Source organism: Amblyomma maculatum, chromosome 1 (genome assembly GCF_055883805.1).
Source record: "Amblyomma maculatum isolate TAMU_Amacu chromosome 1, ASM5588380v1, whole genome shotgun sequence".
Taxonomy (NCBI): Eukaryota; Metazoa; Arthropoda; class Arachnida; order Ixodida; family Ixodidae; genus Amblyomma; species Amblyomma maculatum.
Genome location: NC_139344.1, coordinates 350982567 through 350991007, shown reverse-complemented (window position 1 = coordinate 350991007; position 8441 = coordinate 350982567). Strand labels below are relative to the sequence as shown.

Genomic DNA, 8441 nt, shown 5'->3' with positions numbered 1-8441 from the left:
CAGCTTACCGGTATCCTCTCTAACTATCCTACCGCCTACTTCTACAGGATTGTGGGGTTTTAAGGTAATAATATCTCTGAAATTATTGTTCATAGCTTGTAGGGTAATGTCACCATCCTCGATTAGAGCTGAAAATCTATTCTGTAGCGAGATCCTGAACTCTTCTGCCCTTCCCCTCACCACTAATTCGTTAATGGGTTTATTTCTTACTGATCTACTGCGTTCCTTCTTCAGATTTAGGCTAATTCGGGACCTCACGATCCTGTGGTCACTGCATCGCGCTTTCCCGATTACCTCTACATCTTGCATAATGGCGGGGGTTGAACACAGTATGAAGCAAATTTCATTTTTAGTCTCCCCGTTAGGACTTCTCCATGTCCATTTCTGGTTCTTCCGTTTGCTGAAGAAGGTATTCATGATTATTAAGTTATTGCGCTCTGCAAACTCAACTAGTAACTCCCCCCTGCTATTCCTAGAGCCAATGCCATAGTCACCTACTGCCTGGTCTGCTGCCTGCTTTTTACCTACCTTGGCATTGAAGTCGGCCATTAGTACAGTATACTGCGTCTTTGCTTTTCGCATTGCCGATTCTACATCTTCGTAGAAGCTTTCAACTGCCTTAACTACATGTAGATGCATAGGCCTGCACACCCTTCAGTTTTTACCGCTTATTAGGCCTAATTACGATGCCTGCTACCCTCTCATGAATACTATAGAATTCATCTATATTACCCGCTATATACTTATTGACAAGGAAACCAACTCCTAGTTCTCGCCTCTCCGGTAAACCTCGATAACACAGTACATGCCCATCCTTCAGTACAGTATATGCCTCATTCGGCCTTCTAACCTCACCAAGCCCTATGACATCTCATTTCATACCCTCTAGTTGCTCTAACAGCACTGATAAACTAGCTTCACTAGCTAGGGTTCTAGCGTTAAACGTTGCCAGGGTCAGTTTCCAATGGCGGCCTGTCCAGCGGAGCAAGGAATTTTTAGCGCCCTCTGCTGCATCACAGGTCTGTCCGCCGCAGTGGTCAGTTGTTCCGCAGCCGCTGGTGACTGCGGGCCGGGGTTTTATGGAACTTATCATGAGAGGTTGCGGCCAATTACTGCACCAGGGTGGCCAACTTCTGTTCTGGTGAGGGAGTGCGTTGCCGGAGGTGTTCACCGCCATTAGGTCGCACGTACCACAAAGCTGTTTATGCAATTCCATCGACACGCGGATTTTTTTTTTTATCCTGTGGAGAATTGCGCGACACCGAGATTTGAACCGCGGTCCTCTTACATGCGAGGCGGATGTTCTACCGCTAAGCCACCGCTGCAAGCCTGGCATTTGTAATTATCTGCTAATGCTCCGCGAGGATGCCGGAGAAACACGCCCGTAGTGTAGCTACGCCTAACTAAGCGAAAGTGATGTTAAAAAATCAAACTTTCTAGCCGCTTCAAAAATTCAGTGAGGCGAGCATGAAAATTACAGATTGAGCACGCCCGAAAATAGGCTTGGCACGAAAAGTGCCAACGGCCGAAGAGGCCGTTCCCTGACCGCCGCAGAACCCCAAGCGTGCTTTCCCGCACTATAGGGCTTAGTGCGGAGAAGCCGCATTGCCATCAAAGTGCGCGAGTGGTTTCTGTTTACTGTATTTATAATTCAAGGAATGCAGTTTTAATCCGGAAATGACCAGCCCCGGAACCCATTCTGACTGTGCCGCCCTTGTAAGCTGAATATTTGAATGGCGCGCTATAACTCCCGCAATATGCTGTTTTTTTACGGCCGGTTTTGAGATGCGATTTATGCACAACATATGTGTGGCGTCGTCGCAAACTTTCAAGAACGGCTTTTCTGTCCACCCGGTGTAGTACCTCTGGCATAATGAACAACTCTGTAAGGTCTAGATAGTAACGAACCAGCTGTTGTGGCAGAGATTTATTGCCAGGCCATTGTGTAGCTGACTGCAGTTTTTCTACGATTCTAGAAAATGTGCTGTGTTGTGTTGGGTTTTATGGCGCATAGGCAACTAAAGCCATCATGCGCCAAACTCAGGGTAAAGCAATTTCCGTTAAAAATAAGTTTGTTAAATGACGGCAGTTTCCAATGTTAAATCATTAGTGTGGAAACACAAATCTGTGGTGGTTCAGTGGTTAGAGTCTCGACTGCTGCGCCCGAGGACCTGCTGGGCCGAGGTACGGCCCGAAACGGCCGTTCCCCGACGCGTATTGACAAACCATATCCCGTAGGAGCACTCGAGCAGACGACGCTCTGACGCCCAAGCACGTGACACGACGTCACTTCCTTTAAATTGTTTTTGCTTGTTTTTATTTTTTTTTTTATGCCAAAGGAAGATGGCGGCGCACACGCTCGCGCCTTTGGTTCGCCGACGCTGGCGTTGGGGCGTTGGTTAACCAGACAAACGCGTATCCTTCTACCATGGCTTAGTGGTAGTGTCTGTGGCTTAAGGGGTGCTGCGGCCGCAGTTTTGAGGCTTTATAAATGCAGTGGCCCAAGCCGTGCCATTTGGATGCTGGATACTGTGATGTTTGCAGTTCGAAACAAGTGTCTTGGCCGTCATCTCGAAGTCTGGTGTTTGACTCTGACAGCAAGCGATTTTGTGAAGCCACGACTGCTGAACGTTTGCTGCCTAAACATGCTGGATGCCGACTGTGCTGGTGTTGGATGTGCAAGTGTGTCGATTCCAAGAAAGCTGCGCAGCGCCGTTGGAGCTCGCCTTGGAGCCACTAATCGTTGAAAGTGCCTTGGTTAGTAGCACTGCAATATTTAGATAAGCACCGCTGGAATATGGGGGGTAAAAAGGGGGGAAAAAAGAGATAAAAAAAAACTTGGTTACGTGGTGTATTTGTGCAACATTTGCTGTGATGCTGCATCGCTGCTCGGGGGTCTTCGCTAAGGATGCTAAAGCTACTGGCCTACCCAAGGGCAAATGTAGACTACTATCGATGCTAAATTACATCTCAAAGGCCGTCTCTCATTTTATGCTACCTTGTGAGCAGCTGTTTTCACTCAGGATTGTTTTTTTTTTCTTTCTTTTTCCAGTTTCCGGCATTTAAATACGGAAATGTTTTATATGGCAACATGCTGGAACAGCGAAGCCAGTTTTCTGAAATTAGCGATAATAATCCTTGAAATGAAAACATGCTCTCGTTTTGTGAACACACGCATGATTACGCCGCCCTGGTCATAGCGGCAACCGCCCTTTTCTGAAGCCCATAATCTGGCGACGTCAAACTATTGATTCTGAAAGTAGTGGGCTATTAGGTGAACTCGGTAACCAAGTACTCACGCTTCTGTGGCTAAAAACAGCGCTGACAAGAGACGAAGCAGAGGGGACACGATGCTATTTCGTCTGCTTCGTCTCGTGTTAGCGCTGTTTTTAGCCACAGATCATGCACCAACCAGCCAGAATTTCCACCCTCTTATAGTACTCACGCTTGTTTGAGAGCACTGTGTTGAATAGGCATTTGTTGAGCGCAATAGCTAACTTAACTGCACCTGTTAAGCAGAGGCAGTGGCATAGCATGCTGTGTAATTTGTTTTTTGTAACTCTTTATGTATGTGATTGGTATTCTGCTTAAGTGTCATGGCAAGAAGAAACAACAGTGTTTATTTTTGAAGTTGTGGGCACCCCATAACATGCTTACGCAGAATGGTGCAGATCAATATTGAGTCAAATAAATAAGTACTGGTTTTCACAACAACTGTTTATTCCTTGTATACATCTCAAAGTGACCTTGGCTAACTTGAATTCCAAACTATCTTACAGCCGCTTCAGAAGCTTCTGAATTAGGTGACATGTTGTACATGCACCATTATGCCTACCAATCTTTTTGAAGAAGGAATCATTGCTACAAAATTAAAGGATTAAGCTCACAAATTATAGCAACACTTGAAGAGGGGAAAACCAGAGTATTTTGACATCACTCCCTTATGGTTTGCACACTGGTCAGCTAGCAATCCAACATTTCGAAGAAACGCTTGTTAATGTCATCATCATGTGCCACAAGTGTGTTTATAGTAAATTAGGTACTACAAGGACTTGTGGCTATAGTAAATTAGGTACTACAAGGCTACCCCGATGAAAGTCGTCTAGGAAATAGTATGAAACAACCAGTTTTAGGCATTTAAATTTGAGGAACCTGAGTTCGATCCCAGCCATAGTGACCATGTTTTGATAGAGAAAAATGTAAGGCACCCATTTACTGTGTGATGTCAGTGCATGTTAAAAAAAAATCATTGGTCAAAAATGAGCCGGAGACCTACACTACAGAATCCTGCAAAGCCTAAGTCAATTTGGGACACTATACTAAACAAAACTGAAATACACTGCTTCTAAATTTAGGTGAAACAATGCCTTTGCTGTTTAGTAAATGCACGGCAAGCAATACATTGTAAACCATTTATGCAGAAGCAGTTTGTTTTACTGGCAAATGCCTTCAACTTTTTGGCAGGAAAAAGTGGCAGATGTGACTTCAGTTCTCAAATGACACTGGGCAGCCATGCGGCCATCAAAGAACCTACTTTGAATTGCAAATAGCCACATTTGTGTTTGCAAGGAGGCCAAAAGCACAGTGAATAAGCAAGGTAGCGATGAAAATAATTCAACGAAAAGAAAGGTGGAGAGTTCAGCCAGCAGCAATATGACCCTAGCGTGCTGCTCCACACTAGAGAAGGGAGAAAAGGGAAATAAAAGGAGAATGAGGATACAAATGGTTGATGACAATGTTGTAGTGCAGTGAATTGGTTCGAGTTATAGAGAAGACCACGCACACAGTGGATTGCACTTGTCTCGCATAGTCGACATATAACACATGAAGTGCATATTCTCCACATACACCAGTTGTCATTGCACACACTTTCACTCTCATATTCTGGTCCAAATGCATACACAGGCTCGCCACGCACTGATTCTGAAAAAGCTCAAACTAGACAGAAACATGATTGACCGCACTGTAAGCAGCTGTATAGCATGCGAAGCACAGCACTAACAATTTGTGGTGTGTCACATATGGAATGGTTTGACTGTTAAATTGGCAGGGTACCGTGCCATCAACTAATGTCTAGAAGCTGAGATGATGGCTTTGGTTGGAAGTAATCTAAGCCCTTGGCGATGCAAGTACACAAACGTAATCCAAATGCATTGTTCTTGAATGGCTGCTTTCCAAATTGTTGATATTCAAATTAAAGTAGTGTGGTGCTGTATGTTTTTCTGAAAAAAATCTTGCTGTGCAGCTAACTTCATTGCAACATCTGATTGAAGCTGGAACACCTGCAGCAGTACCACACAGCAAGACAAAAGTGTCCACGCAGATTGCAGAACTTTTGTAGACATGGAAAATAATAAAGTATGATTCATACTTATGAAACCTTTGCCCTTGTCTTCATTTTGATAGTGCGGCCCTAGGCAGCTGCTGCACCAAGATTTTCATAGGTCAACAGGCCCACCAGAACCAATGCACCCAACCGACCTTCTGCAGGGAGACCCAGCCGCTACCGATTCCAGTGGCTATGGGGAATGTGTTTATAAACCAGTACTACTGGAACTAGTAGGATCCCCGCAAGAAACCAGTAGGAAATTTTTACCTTGGATAAACAATTATCTTCTTTGGCACTTTTCAGCAATTGCTCTGATCCTTAAAAAGATGTTGGCTACATATCTACAGAATATCATTTAATATCTCATCAAGAGATGTGTGGGCATATGTGGGTATTCGGTACATGTCCACTTTCTACTCTCTTCAACGTGGACATTATAATGTATACTATAATGATATATTATTAACATTTGCGGCAGATATTCACTAGATGTTCACTCAGTATAAGTTCTTTGGCTAAGATTTTTTTTTTTTTTCTGTAAACTGATTTTACGAACGTTTACAAGGGAAAGTTATCAGATTGACGGCATGTGACTAGCACTTTGTGTCATCATTTCTACAATTAGTCATTTAGCTTCGAGGTGATGACTTCCTTCAAAAGCCTCTTCTCTCGCGCTTGCCAGTTAACTGCATTGGTCTGCATGGAAACTATCGCCTAATATATTGCGCTCGTGTGCTTTCGACTCCAGTGTATAAGCGAGAAATGTAGCTCCACTTTTTGTTAAATTGACTGAAATTCAACCCACATATAGCACTAGCCGAGTATAAATTATTTGACAATGATTGAAATATACTGCTATGAGCAATACTGGCTGATCGGCAAAGTACGTATCTTTCTCCATCCTTTTGAACCTTTTGCACAATCCAAGACTTGTTGGTTTCGACGCTGTAGGCTTCCAGCCATTCGTTGACGGCTGCCTCGTTTGTCAGGTTCGCGCGATACACTGATCCGAGCCCTTTTGACGCGAGCTCATCTTTTACGAGCTCGAGCGGCTCTGGGAGCTCGTCCATCATCTCTAGTTATCCGCAATTGACACACAAGTTCGCCAAGCACAAAATCACCCTGGCTAGCGCAGCGCGCAACGGATGAGCCAAGTGCACGTGCGTACAACCCAGAAGCACCGGACGAAATGCGTGGAGCTATGCGGATGGGGAGAAGTGCAAACTTCGGGGTGTAGCCGAGCAGAGCGACGATTCCAGAAAATACCAGAACAAGAACAGCCGCGCAAGTGACCACTGGACTGAAATTTACGTAACGTGACCGGTAACCGACCGACGTTTACAGAACACCAGAGCAAAAAGCCCGCGCAGTGGTCACTGGACCGAAATTAACGTGATCGCGTGACCGAACTTTTAGCCGACGACAATTCGCGTTATTTTTACGTGAACTTCAGCCGACAGCCGTGCGAAAATACGGGCGCTGCGCGAAAACGACACCGAAACATGAGTAGTTTTGACAAACACCAGCGGGAAAAAAACGTAAATGCGAGCCCTGCATGAAACGAAACTGAAACCCATGAGTAGTCTCGTCACAAGGCGCTAGGGAGAAACAGCGTCGCTGCTACTCGCGGAAGTGACGTTGTGTCACGTGCTTGCGCGTCAGAGCGTCGTCTGCTCGAGTGCTCCTACGGGATATGGTTTGTCAATACGCTTCCCCGACCGCCGCAGAACCCCAAGCGTGCTTTCCCGCACTATCGGGCTTAGTACGGAGAAGCCGCACTTTCACGAAAAGTGCGCGAGTGGTTTATGTTTACAGTATTTACAATTCAAGGAATGCAGTTTTCCTCCAGAAATGGCCAACCCCGGCACCCATTCTGACTGTGCCGCCCTTGTAAGCTGAATATTTGAACGGCGCGCTGTAACTCCCACAATACGCTGTTTTTTAAAGCCGATTTCGAGATGCGATTCATGCTCAAGATTTGTGTGGCGTCGTCGCAAACTTTCAGGAACGGCTTTTCTGTCCACTCGGTGTAGTACCTCTGGCATAATGAACAACTTTGTAAGAAGAAGATAGTAACGAGCCAGATGTTGAGGCAGAGATTTCTTGCCAGGCCATTGTGTAGCTGACTGCAGTTTTTCGACGATTCCAGAAAATGTGCTGTTTTGTGTTGGGTTTTATGGCGCATAGGCAACTAAAGCCATCATCCGCCAAACTAAGGGTAAAGCAGTTTCCGTTAAAATAAGCTTTTTAAATGAAGCCAGTTTCAAATGTTAGATTATTAGTGTGGAAGCACAAATATGTGGTGGTTCAGTGGTTAGAGTCTCGACTGCTGCGCCCGAGGACCTGCTGGGCCGAGGAACGGCCCGAGACGCCCGTTCCCCGACCACCACAGAACCCCAAGCGTGCTTTCCCGCACTATCGGGGTTAGTGCGAAGAAGATGCACTGCCATGAAAAGTGCGCGAATAGTTCCTGTTTACATTATTTACAAAGGCCTTTCCTACTTTTTTTTTCAAGTGTCAACTGTGATAAAAACTTGAAAGTCCTGCGAGAGGTCGCACGCCATGTCGAGTTGTCGCGATAAGCAAACAGCAACATTTTTGTGTGCGCTTTCGCTTGGCCGCCGCCACAAACGAAACACAGCGACACGGGTACATCAAGACTGCACACACTCTGACGGCAAAACTCAAGTGAAACTGCGCTTCAGCTATTATCAGGTGTCACAAAAATATTGAAACAATTGTTTTGGCTCCAGCGGCCAATTCTTTGCGACGTTGGTACCAGTCTGTTGAGTATTCGGGTTAAGTATGCTGAGAGTTGCACTGTGCAGTTGGCTACTCATGATGAAGCGTAAATCTGTGTCTATGCTGAGCAATTAGTTCTTTTGATGGTCTTTCGTAGGCATCAGTCATAAAGTGGTGCTCTGAAGCTGTGCTTGCAGTGGGAGAGCCGGCTCTCCAGCGGCGATCTGGATTGCCAACTCGGTCTGATCCAGCACGCCCAGCGAGCAGCGAAGCTCAGCGGAGCCCTGGAATAGGGGCACCGACCCTGTGAGAAGACGGAAGATGGACCTCTTCTGCTATTAGCACAAGACCTTCCTAGAGAAATTAACGT

General features: G+C 45.6%; 1 long non-coding RNA gene across 1 annotated transcript; it reads left to right on the top strand.

The window, feature by feature from the left end:
• Positions 1-2344: 2344 nt before the first annotated feature.
• Positions 2345-5379, top strand: LOC146207758 (uncharacterized). Its single transcript, XR_014704232.1, has 2 exons — positions 2345-2757; positions 5246-5379. It is a non-coding gene; the product is annotated as an uncharacterized LOC146207758 (long non-coding RNA).
• The last annotated feature ends 3062 nt before the right edge of the window (positions 5380-8441 follow it).